The sequence below is a fragment of the Lepidochelys olivacea genome (assembly GCF_965140295.1).
Source record: "Lepidochelys olivacea isolate rLepOli2 genome assembly, chromosome: 1".
NCBI lineage: Eukaryota > Metazoa > Chordata > Testudines > Cheloniidae > Lepidochelys > Lepidochelys olivacea.
The window spans coordinates 146,143,194-146,156,711 of NC_140411.1; positions in this window are offsets into that span (position 1 = coordinate 146,143,194).

A 13,518-nucleotide genomic window follows, 5' to 3' on the forward strand; every position below is an offset into this window, starting at 1 on the left:
CTCTGCATTGAGAGTAATCTTTGCAGAAGTCTGTGCAACTTGAAGCTAACTCTAGTCCCAGCATTCAAGTGTTCCCCATACAACGTATCCCTTTTTTCCTCTATCCGCTTTCAGGTCTGCATATTAGACCTCAGGGAAAGGATGAGCTACAATTTGGGAACCATTCTGTGTTACCTCTGACTCCTTCAGTGGCTTCTGTATGGCTGCTCTTCTATGCGGGATTGAAACATCAGGTTAGAACAGACAATTCACTGCCATCTGTATCACTAAGGACAGCTCTTGCAACCAGAATAGACAGAGACTGGAAAGCTTTCAGAGATTTGGAAAAAATTAATTCATCTTGTAGCGTTGATATTTTGTGGTCTAAAAACAGGAAAGACTATTACAAGGGAAAAATGCCACTACTTGCTGTTTGGAGTGGGGGGGCGGGGGAAATAAGGGCTATTCCTAACACGTGGACGTAAAGGGGACACTAGGGTATTAAAAACCTTACATTAATAAACACAAGGCATACGCTATGCTTACAGTTCACACAGGTTTTGCTAGATACAAATTTCATGAGCAAGTGTAAAGAGTTTCAGAGGCATTTGAACAGGTTTTAAACCAAGCTGAAAGGTTTAGGTAAATAAATACGGCGGCAATGTGGAGAGTGATGAAATGGGAAGAGACTCCAGTCTGTTTATAATAAGTCTGTTTGGGGTCAAGAGAATCTTAACAATGAAGGAGAAACATTTTCACAAGAAAAGGGACTTGGATAGAATTCTCAGGAGTCAGCTCAGGTATAATTGAAAACAATATCACTAGCATGCAAACTGCTATTATCCCAGTGCATTCTTTGGGCAAGAGATACTGGCCAGTCCATATTGCCAAAATAAAATAATCCAAAACCCAACAGGGAAGCAGAAGCTTCAGGTTCACACCCTGAAAAACACAAAAATTGTGGGGCTACTGCACCAAAAAGACACCAGAACAAATATTTCCCACAATATGTTGGTTAAATTGGTGAATGAGGAATCCTTCCTTTGATCTGGGGAAATAACTGTTTTGTTCCTATTAGCCCATTATTATATTCTGCTTGCTGGCTCAGATAATTTATGCTTAGAGGGTCAGATTTTGACATCTTGTTTGGAAAAGTGTACCATTGGCTTCCTCGGGAGGTAGATTTATCCCTATCTGATGTTGTTAGTGTTCTGTTTGTTTGTTTGTTTTTTAAACTGCTGAGTATGAGATCCATGAACCCAACATCAGGAACACCTATCATTTCTTGCATCCCACATACTCAGCGAGGGTACTGTCACTGGCCAACAACAACATATTGTATTGAGTATTACTCATCTGTAATGCACCATCCTAAGAAAGTAAGGCCCTGGTTCAACAAGTTGCTTAAGCATGTGTGTAGCCTTTAAGAAAGGAACTAGTACCACTAAAGTCAACTTTCTCACATGCTTAAAATTACACCAGACTGTAAGTATTATGTATTACTACTCATTTGGGCTTCAGTTCAGCTGTGTTTCTTGGTCATCCAAATCATTTTGGTGGGACTGTTCTCACAGTTAAGCCAATTCCACCACATGGAACTCTTTCTCCCCAGGAATTTGCCAGTGTGCAGAGATTGAGATTTATGTGCATTTACACAAAATAGTAATATGAGCTCTGTTAGGCATCTAATTATGGGTATATACATAGAGTGTATTTGAAGATGGTCTGATAATTAAATTATTAATTAAGCAGTACGACAAGACAGCAGGGTTTGATATTAATGAGAATATTAAATTTTGACTGCATAAGGAAGCCAGGTGCCTTTAATTCTCCCAGCCGATGATAATCTGATGATAAATCATTGTCTCTTCAATTGCCTTACTGCAATTACAGAAAATGTTTATTATAAATAAAATTGTGTAGTTTTATACTGATGAAGATAAAGTTCATCATTATGAACAGAAATTACCTCAGAGCTGCTTAATTCTCATGGATCAGTGTTACCATTTGGAATATTAACCAGGATGCTCACTTTATCTATTCATTTCTGGAGAGAATTACAGGCAAATTTTCAGAGTGAGATTTGGTCACACAGCACTGGACCCTGGATGCTCTGGAAACTTGGATAAATTACCAACAGGCAGGGAAAGCAGAATGACCAAGAAACTAAAGGCATGAAGTAATCTTTCCCCCCCCCATTCCAGGTCCCTGCATTGTGCTCAGTTAATGCAATAATAAATAGGGCTGTCTGTGAGAACAGATTTCAGAGTAACAGCCGTGTTAGTCTGTCTTTGCAAAAAGAAAAGGAGTACTTGTGGCACCTTAGAGACTAACCAATTTATTTGAGCATGAGCTTTTGTGAGCTACAGCTCACTTCATCGGATGCATACCGTGGAAACTGCAGTAGACATTATATACACACAGAGACCATGAAACAATACCCCCTCCCACCCCACTGTCCTGCTGGTAATAGCTTATCTAAAGTGATCATCAAGTTGGGCCATTTCCAGCACAAATCCAGGTTTTCTCACCCTCCGCCCCCCCCCCCCACAAACTCACTCTCCTGCTGGTAATAGCCCATCCAAAGTGACCACTCTCTTCACAATGTGTATGATAATCAAGGTGGGTCATTTCCAGCACAAATCCAGGTTCTCTCACTCCCTTACCCCCCTTCCAAAAACCACGCACACAAACTCACTCTCCTGCTGGTAATAGCTTATCCAAAGTGACCACTCTCCCTACAATGTGCATGATAATCAAGGTGGGCCATTTCCAGCACAAATCCAGGTTTTCTCACCCCCCCACCCCCATACACACACAGACTCACTCTCCTGCTGGTAATAGCTTATCTAAAGTGATCATTAATTTGGGCCATTTTCAGCACAAATCCAGGTTTTCTCACCCTCCGCCCCCCCCCCCACAAACTCACTCTCCTGCTGGTAATAGCCCATCCAAAGTGACCACTCTCTTCACAATGTGCATGATAATCAAGGTGGGCCATTTCCTGCACAAATCCAGGTTCTCTCACCCCCTCACTCCCCTCCAAAAACCACACACACAAACTCACTCTCCTGCTGGTAATCGCTTATCTAACGTGATCATTAAGTTGGGCCATTTCCAGCACAAATCCAGGTTTTCTCACCCTCCGCCCCCCCACCCAACTCACTCTCCTGCTGGTAATAGCCCATCCAAAGTGACCACTCTCTTCACAATGTGCATGATAATCAAGGTGGGCCATTTCCTGCACAAATCCAGGTTCTCTCACTTTATCTTTATCTTTTATCTATGATCACTTTAGATAAGCTATTACCAGCAGGACAGTGGGGTGGGAGGAGGTATTGTTTCATGGTCTCTGTGTGTATATAATGTCTTCTGCAGTTTCCACAGTATGCATCCGATGAAGTGAGCTGTAGCTCACGAAAGCTTATGCTCAAATAAATTGGTTAGTCTCTAAGGTGCCACAAGTACTCCTTTTCGTTGTGAGAACAGAGTTTATTGACAATTACAAAGCTTGGTAAACGGGGTGTATTGTTAGGAGCCCTGTCTCCTCCACCTCCATGCACAAAGTGTGGTGCCAGAGCCTCTGAACTGTGACCAATCAGGGGCCATGGCGAAGGACATTAACAAAACATGGAGGGACAAGAAACGTGTCAGAATTATTGGCACTTCTGGAGGAGACATAAAGGCAGTCAGAGGGGGTTCTGGTGTTAATCCCCCCTCACAAGGCAGTCCTACAATCATCCCCTGCGAGCACTGTTATGCAGGTTATTGGACATACAGAAAGAATGTAAGTACCAAGGGCCCTGCATGCTATGTTACTGCAATGTGTACAGATTCCTACATCTCTGAGGGCCCCTCCTATGTTTCTTTCATGCAACGCCCATCACAGTCTTTCTGAATTGTTGCACTGTTCCCTACCAAACTACTCCATCACTCCAACTGTGCACATCATTCACGCCATTTTGCAGGCGTAGAACCCATGTATGCAATCATTAGTGCTGGTTGTTGAGCAGCTTGTGAAAGATGGGTGAAGGATCTTCTCACCCCTACTTCAAGGTCATGATTTCACAAGCTGATATATCTGCCTGCACCCAGTACCAAAAGCCTCAACTGATTCCTTGATACCAAAGGCCAAATCCACCTCCCACACCTTCCTGAGTGCTAAAAGTGCTGTGTTTTATTCAGCTGCTAAAACCTACAGCTTTCCCCAGACAATCTGCCTGATTACTCATCACCTGAAAATTCCATAGCTCATTGAAAGTTTACACTTAGTGGAGAGCAGCACATAATAAATTGACTATAACATAAAAATAAACAAATCTGAGAAACACTGATTGGTCAGGATGACTGAGATAGTAAGATGAAGATGATTTAAGGAGGACCACCAATGCTACATTGTTCTGGAGTTCCCAGTGCATAATTCTGGGATTCTTGTTGCATAATTGTTGTCTAACTTGTGGTGTAGGGCTTTGGTTATATTCCATTGAATTAGGGACAGTATTACTAGTATTCATCTGAAGTCCTTTTTAATTTCAAAGTAATAAAAGCAACTATTGTCCTGAGCTATTGCCAGTACCACTAGTCCATTGCACCAGTACAGTTGTCCATTAAAGTCCCAATGTGCAAAACACTTAAGCACAAGTGTAACTTTAAGCATGTGAGTACTAGCATTTATGTACTTGAAGTTAAGCACATTCAGACTGGAGCCTAAGTTATCCATTGTAAAAATCAGATAACAGTACACATTACTATGATGGTTCTTGGTGTGCTCGGGACTGAGAGTCACATTGTTACCCCTCTGTCTCCAATGAGAGAGAAAGAGAGAGAGAGAGAGAGACTCGCTGGCACTAAAGGAGGTGTCACTGGCTCGACTGATGCAACTGAGGATCAGCTCCTTGCATAATACCACAGCACTGAGAGATATTTATAGTGAAAAGAACCATAAATGTATTATCAAAGATCAGGATTCAAGGAACAGCGAATAAAAAATAAAAATAGTGGAAACAGAAGGGTTACATATCAACAAAATCAATAAACACTTTCTAGAGACTGAATTTAACAGGCTAATCTCTGTCTAGAGCAGTTTTATCTCCAAAAGCCTTTTGCAGCATTTCAAGACAAGGCTGGTTGTGATCCCACTTTCATGAATGTAACTGTGCTGTTTGTTTAATTCCTAGGTACAGGATAAAGGGGTGTCTCCTTGCCTTCTACTTATACCCCCCAAAGTGCATTGTCTTTGCACACCACTGGACTAGCTCCCCCATGGGTTGCTTTTTTTGTCTATACTCCTTTTCTGTTGACTCAATATGCAAATGGCTTCCATCGTGTTGGCTTACAGTGCTTCATTTACATTTCATCAGAGACAGGTGAATAAACATTCTTTGGCTGGCAGAAGTCTGTTTGTCAACTCTGCCTCAATACAGACTTTAGGAACATATTTTTAGCATACATATATAAATGTTTACACAGTATACATTTCATGACAGTATTCATAATGAGTGTAACATCAGCTTTCATTTAAGACCTCAGATGATATTCTTTATGGAGAAATACTGTGAAAGCAGTGTGCTAGGTGCAGTGAACTGTCAGGCCCGTCAGGAGTTGCTGTTACAGAACAGTGAACCCTTTGCCAGCTGGCACCAATCAGCCTCCATGTTGCAATCATATCATTGTTATATATGCCTACAATAGTAATGTAGGGACCTAACAGACAGTATAATAGTCAAAAGAAAATTATATAAGCTCCCATGGCAAGGTAGGAAAAAGGAAGTTAGTACAGGCAGATTTATTTGATGTTACATTTTATTTTAAAAGGTATTTTTTTAAGAATAAGATGTGAACAGGGGAGTAAAGCTTAAATGCCTGTTTTGAGGCAGTCTACAGAAGGGCAGTGATTAGAGAAAAACTTGTGCATGTGTTTACCTTTATATGATTATGATTTGGTAATTAAAATCACATTAGATTGCATCCCGATTTACAGACTGTTAACCCATGTGCAGTCTTTAATTTTTTTTAAATTAAAATAATATGCCTAGTCCTGCAAAGATTTATGCAGCATAAGCTTCACTTTATCCTTATGTGTAAAGTTTAAGTATCTGCGTAAAGTCTTCATTGGATTAGGGCTGTAATTTGCATTGTTTAAGATGTCCAAGTCATTAAAATTATAGATGTTTGATGTTTCAGTAGAATTTTTTTGTTATGCTCCATTAGAAAAAAACAACACGCCCCCAACATTTTATAGACAATTACATTTTTATGGGCCTTTTGGTAGGACACGTGAAAGAAAATCACGATGAGGCCAAGATACCTACAGTTGATCAGAAATGTTAATATTCATAACTTGTTAGTGTGGCAAAGTCTAAAGTATGAAATAAATCTTTCTGTGTAATATTTCTGTTGTGGATTTAGAAATGATGCAACAGTAGCACAATTTTATTACCTCTCAGAGTATTACATATGTGACATTATTGTCCCCTTCCCACTAAGCTGCTCTTCACTAGAAAGAAAATAATAATCAAAATTACTTCCTAACATGTAGTTAATATCTACATATATATTATACAGTAGTGTGATTTCTCTTTATCTACTTATTTTTTATAGAATTGTTTTGTAAAATACATGTGAAAATAATCTTTTAATTTCATTATTAATTAAACAACACACAGCAACAACAGGTATGGTTTCTATGAGATAATTAAATTTCTGATGCATAAAGCAAGAGACGCAGCTGGGTGCCCCTAATATCCCACTGGTGTGATTATCTAATGATAAAATACATTCTCTGCAGCAGCTGCCTGATTACTATTAACAATTGTTTTATTATAGGTTAAAATGGTTCTATTTTGTGCTGAAAGAAGATGACGTTGACTATTCAGAATACCAAACAACCTTTTCAGCAGAATTGACTAGTTCTGTGAAATAATATTACCCTTTGGAATGTTAGGCCAAAGTCTGCAGCCCAGGTCATTTTATCATGGCAACTTTTTGTATGTTGCCTGTCTGTTAGAATTAGAAGCTTTTTTTTTGAGTCTGTCTAAACTTAACATAAGAAAATGTATCCCTTAAGGATTTCATTCAATGCAGTGCATCTGCTTCATGTGACCACCCTCTACATTTAAGCTACATTAAGGGCCTGACCCAATGCCTAGATCAACAGGAGTCTTTCCATTGTCCTCACTGGTCAGTGGATCAAATCCTGTACTTTTAACATGGTGCTTACATGGTACAAAAGACTTTGTACATAAGTTTTAGAGATGGGATGAAAATCACTCAGTGAAGTGCTTGAAAAACAGACTCGTGTCATTCACTATAAACAATACCACTTTAAAAAGGCATGGCCCTGATTCAGGTCAGCACTTAAACAGGTGCTTAATGTTAAGCATGTGCTAAGTGCTGTCCTGAATCATGGCTGCTGTCCTGAATTGGGGCTGAAAGGATTTATAGGGCTAAAGCCCATCAATACTGTTTGGGAAGGTGCAGGGGAGAAATTAATATTATACAGATGAGGACCCTGGTTTTACATTACATCCAACAGATGACACTCCCAAGCAGAATACATCCAACAGATGGCACCCCCAAGGGACTCAGAGTTGTTCAGCCCATTGAATCACTGGTTCCTGCAACACCTAGATTTGCCTTACAAGTCTCCCATCCAATTATTTAACTAATTGGATCGATAATGTAGAAGACCTGACAAGATCACAGCTGGAAGAGGCAATGTAAATTTTCTAGGATTAGCAGAAAGAAGAAGACACCATCATATGCTGTCAGATACTGTAAATTACAGATTTTACTTTTTGACTTCCATGGGAGAACTAAATCAGAGCTATGAATAGTATGTCAAAGATGACACCAGACACAGTTTGAATGACCCTTACACACACCTTTCCATCCTCATTTATAAATATAAATGCAGGCATGGTATTTTAGCCTGTCATCAACATTTTTATAGAATGAATTAAAACACAAAGTAAGAAAAGATAAAATGGAACATCGTTGCCTATTAACTAAATCAAACTTACTAAAAAAAAATAAAATTCCAAACTCATACCATGGCTGTCATTATCTACTGTGACAGAATAGGTTATGAATGCCTGTACAAATCCACTTGGCACTTTACAAAATGATGTGAGTGCATCAGAAAATTAAAATGCCAATCCTTTATAGTTAAAGAAAATTTAAATGATTATGGCTTTGCAGTACTGATTTCAAATGGGAGCACCAAGACTACACGAGTGATTCCACATCCCTCTGTGAGCAATTTATAAAGTTTGCTGTTTCCAGAATATCTTTTGTGATCTTTGTGTAAGTGTGTTAAAAATACATTAGCTAGTTAAGTTTAAATGAATATTTTTGAAGAACATTTTTTCCTGTTTATATAAGTCCACTCTATAAGATTAATACCTTGGTGTAAAATTCATTCAAGGCCAGAGGGTGCATGCAATGCACAATATACCAAGAAAGGGAAACCTTTTCCCTCTGTAATGGGCCTATCTAACAAAAATGTATTAATGCTTACCAGGGTATTGTGAGGACTGGATAAAGTCTGTGCAGCACTTTGAAGATCCAAAATATTATGCAAATATTCAGTATAACTGTTTTATAATTAATCTAATTAATATTAGAGATAGGCCCCAAACTGGATCAGTTTCAAGCCCTCTATCTTCTGCATTTTTTGGGAAACTTCATTTAAATCCACATCTGAATTTAGTCTCCCTCTCTGCTGGACCAAACCACAACACCAAATTCAAATAACCCCCTAATGCTGAGAAAGTTTTGATTCAGTCTGAACTTGCAACTTGGGAGTCACATCTAATGTTATTAACCATTTTGTAAATGATCCCCATGCACATTTTACAATAGTAATAAGCTAGTTCAGGGATCACACTATCTAGTAATATAGTATACTTTGTTGCATAGACACTAGACAGCATTCAGCCTTTGGCATCATGCCTTTTAATGCATTAGATATACAAGAGATCCTCATAATACATTTCCTGTAGAGTTTTATTACTTAAATATTGCTAAATGGATTCTATATATGCCAGAGCTGTAAGAATTCATCTAAATTTTCCTTTGCTTTCCAGCTCACACCAGTGGGACCTTACATCATACACTGTGTATTACTTGAGCCAGTGGCCTCATATTTTGTAACATTTCCATTAGTCAATACTCTGCACTTGCATTTTACATTGAAATGCTCCTCTAGATCTTCAGATTAACTCTGTACTAAGCAATGATATGATCTATTATAAGTTATATCCTGAAAGGATGTTATGATGAATCATCTAAAAAATCTGCATTTACAAAAGTGAGAAGAGAAATACAGAACAAAGGCATTCATGTAGCATTTTTATGTGTATGCAAGGGTTGTGGATTGGATTCTATACATTTTCCCATTCTACACATTACATTCTTTTGGCATGATGAAGTCTGAGTAGTTCAAGTTCTGTTCTGTTTAGGTAGTGATAAAGGAGAGCTCATTAGTTAATATTGGTAAAGCATTTAAGATACAAAGCTGTATATCAGTGTGAACACAGTTTCAACACAGGCACAGAGAAGTGGTATGCTTCTTTATCCATGTTGTTTTTGAATCTACCACCTTATCTAGCATTTCTCAGAGGTATTTATTCAGTAGAGCAGGTCAAATTATTTCTTGCAAATAATTTGACAAATTTAGCCTTTTTTCTCATTTGGGTGGTTGAAGATCGTGATTTTTACAAGCTTATTATTTGAAATTGACTACGTTTTTATGACTATATCGAGACATTATGATTTTTTCTGAACTGTTCATTATGAGCATTAGGGTTGCCAATTTTGGTTGGCTGTATTCCTGGAGGTTTCATCAAATGGTATAATCTTTAATTAAAGATTAATCTTTAATTCCTGGAGACTCCAGGACAATCCTGCAGGGTTGGCAACTCTAGTGAGTTTTCACTTGATTGTTTAATATTTGGAAATTACTATTTGACCTTGGTAACTGATCACCTAACTCAACAATGAGCATTGCAGCACCTAACTTCTAGCTACCTAGTGGAATTCACGACCCCAATTAGGTGCCCAGGCTCCCTGTGCAGCGCATGGGGAGAGTGGTTAGGCACCCAAAAAATGATTTACCAAAGTCCGCAAGCTAAGTGGGGAGCTGCTTAAGCTAGCCAGAAAGAAATGCTGAGGGGAGGGGTGTGGGCCAAGCCTTACCCCTCAAAGAATCTTAGATGCCTATCTCTTTTTTGGGATTCATATCCACGAACCCTCTCCTGGAGTTAGGTGTTCAAGCCAAGTTAGTCCTTTCTCAAGAAAAATTGAGCAGAAGGCCACATTTTACAGAGCACTGACCTGGGATATTCACTGGAGCAGAGACCAGAATCCGGATTTCCCACCTCTCAGGGGAGGGCTGTAACCACCAGGCTATCACAATTTCAGCATTAATTACACTTTTGTCAGCATTCCTCGTCTTCCTCAAGGGCAGCCACTTAAGGTTTCAGACTCCCAACTGTCATCTCTCTAAGGTGGGACTCAGTGTCTCTCTCCTTCATGACTGGAAGGGGGGCAGGTATTAGACTTACATTCCTTCTACACCTAACTGTGATTTCCCCAGCAGGTCTGACTAGGATCTAGTAGTTGTGATTAGCCTTTGTCCAGGAGCTACAACAGTGTATACCAATTACCGACCAAATCCTCACAAATATATATATATATATATATATATATAAATATTAGGGTATAAGCGTTATAGAGAAAAACATAAAAATCAATAAAAGTTCCTATACACAGGTTAAAAGTTTACAAAAGGTCACCCACCAGTCTACCAGACCCTAGTAAGTCACAATCTTTCCAACCCTTCCTGCAAGGGTTGAGCCCATCTTGGATAGAAAGTCCTGTGTGTTTGCTGAATCAAAAGGAATGCTGGGTCATTCAAGGTCATCCTTGTATATCAAAAGCTTTCTCTTTGTCTTCTAGTCTCTGGAAAACCCAGCCTGAACCAGTCTATGCAAACCACCCCAGGTGGTGCAACTTTTCTGGAGTTGTTTACAATCTCAGGGGTAATCACCCCCTACTGGTTCAATTCCTGTCAAAGATGTGGTAACCCTGCCCCATGGAGTAGAACACAAATCATACATAAACCACATACATTTAATACAATGGTTCCCAGCAATACTGCATGGGGTTGCAATATCTGTCATGCAGGCTACAGAGGAATTCTCACTCTTTCTCTGACCCAGTGACTACTTAAGTATTTTAAACCAAATGAAGCAGCTTCAACAGAGATTGAGAGAAACATACTGTAGAATAGCCAACAGCTCAGTGGTTAGGGCATTTTCCTGGGATTTAGAAGACTTGTGTTCAAATTCCTGCTCCACATCACACAAAGAAGGGATTTGAATTGGGGTCTCCCACATTCTGGATGAGCATGCTAGGCAGTGGACTACTGGGTAAAAGGGGAGCACCACCACCACTAGACATCTTTTGTGAACGGTAGGTGTGCTCAGAGCATGCCTACCGGATCAGGGCCTGCAGGTGAGGTAGGTGGGGGGACTCCTAGTTTGTGAATCCTGACAAAGCTCAGGCATGAAAGAGGTGCTTAGCTGCCTAGTGGTGCCAGGACTCAGGAGGCATGCACTTGCCCAACAGCAGATATTTAAGGTATGTGTATATTGGAATAAAAGACCTGTGGCATGGCCGTGACTGACCTGGGCTCACAGGGCTTAGGCTGTGGGGCTGTAAAGTTGCTGTGTAGACATTTGGGCTTGGCCAGAATCCCGGGCTCCGCGACCCTGCAAGGAGAGTGTCCGAGAACCTGGGCTCCAGCTCAAGCCTGAATGCCTACACAGTAGGTTTGCCAGGCATCTGGTTTTCGACTGGAACACCCAGTCAAAAAGGGACCCTGGTGGCCCCGGTCAGTAGAAACTGTGGCCAATGGGAGCTCTGGGGGTGGTGCTTGCAGGCATATGCAGCACGCAAAGCCCTAGCCCTTCTGCGTAGGAGCCAGACATGCTGGCCACTTCCGGGAGCTGCCTGAGGTAAGCGCTGCCCGGCCGGATCCCACACCCCAACCCTCTGCCCCATCACTGAACCCCCTCCCGCACCCAAACTGCCTCCCAGAGCCCACATCCTGCAGCCCCCCCCCCACACCTCAACCCACTGCCCCAGCCCTGAGCCCTCTCCAGTACTTTGAACATCTCATTTCTGGACCCACCCTGGAGCCCGCACCCCTAGCCGGAGCCCTCACCCGCCCAAACCCCAGCCTCCGAGGGACTTTAGCACCCACAGGATTAGGTGGCAGCTGAATGGTGGTTTTATGAATGCCAATGGCACCTAAATGTTGGACTTTGGCACCTAACTGCCACTTTAGCACCTAAGTCCCACTTGTGAATCTAGCCCTATAATTTTATATTTCAGTCAGGCTGCACTGCAAACCCCTTTCAGAAGTCATTTTCAGATACAGGGCCCTAAAATTGTGAGCCTCTGAAAGACTAATTTTTGCAGACAATAACATTTTTCGTTTTCCTTGTAGACTATGAGCCATACAGATACCCCATATTTTTATGAAATTGCTGTAGAAGCAAGTTAGTAGTTATTGTCTGACAGAAGGGACTAATTCTGATATTTCCAGTTGATGGCCTTGAGCCATGGTTTGTCAGACTAGATGGAGCAATCACCTGCACAGTGAGGCCACCACATTGCAGAGAGGCACCATCTCAATATCTGTTACTAATGTCTGTGTTACAAAAAGATTCATTTCATGTTTCAGAGTAGCAGCCATGTTAGTCTGTATCCGCAAAAAGAAAAGGAGTACTTGTGGCACCTTAGAGACTAACAAATTTATTTGAGCATAAGCTTTCATGAGCTACAGCTCACTTCATCAGATGCAAAAGATTCATGTTTGCTAGAAGTTATAAGCATACAAGTCTAAACTCACCAGGAATGCATTATTATATGGTATAATGCATGGGTCCTTGAACTGTGTAAGAGAGGCTGATGCCTGGATTAAGGATCAGTGAGTAGATACCATAACATGATCTGCATTACTGAATAAGTATGATAGAAAGGAGAAATACAAATACTTATAGCTTGCCAGGTTGACAGAGACAAGTTATATTGCTATGATTGGGCTGCTAGAAGAAGTCAGATGTAGTCTCTCTTCCTTGGAGAAGTTTTTGGATATTTAAAGAAATTAGACAACTAAAACATTTTTTTCCATTAGTGAACAAAGTGCATTGCTAAAGTATCCAACTTTTTTAATGTGTTTTCTCATATTTCAGCACCACTATCAGTGTCAGGTATTCAATTGAGTTTTTGTAATTAATATTTACACTGTGAAAGAGTCCAAAACCTAAGTTCTTTATAAATACAACTGAAAACATAGTCCCTGGCTCAATGAATTTACAATATAAAGGCCCAATCCAACAATCTGAAGAGTGTAGGCAGACACCTGTGTTCATGGAAAGTTCCATTGACTCCAGTGAACCTCCACATGAGGATAAAGATCTGTCCACATAGATCAGCTTTCAGGATCAGGGCCGAAAGAGACTAAAAAGC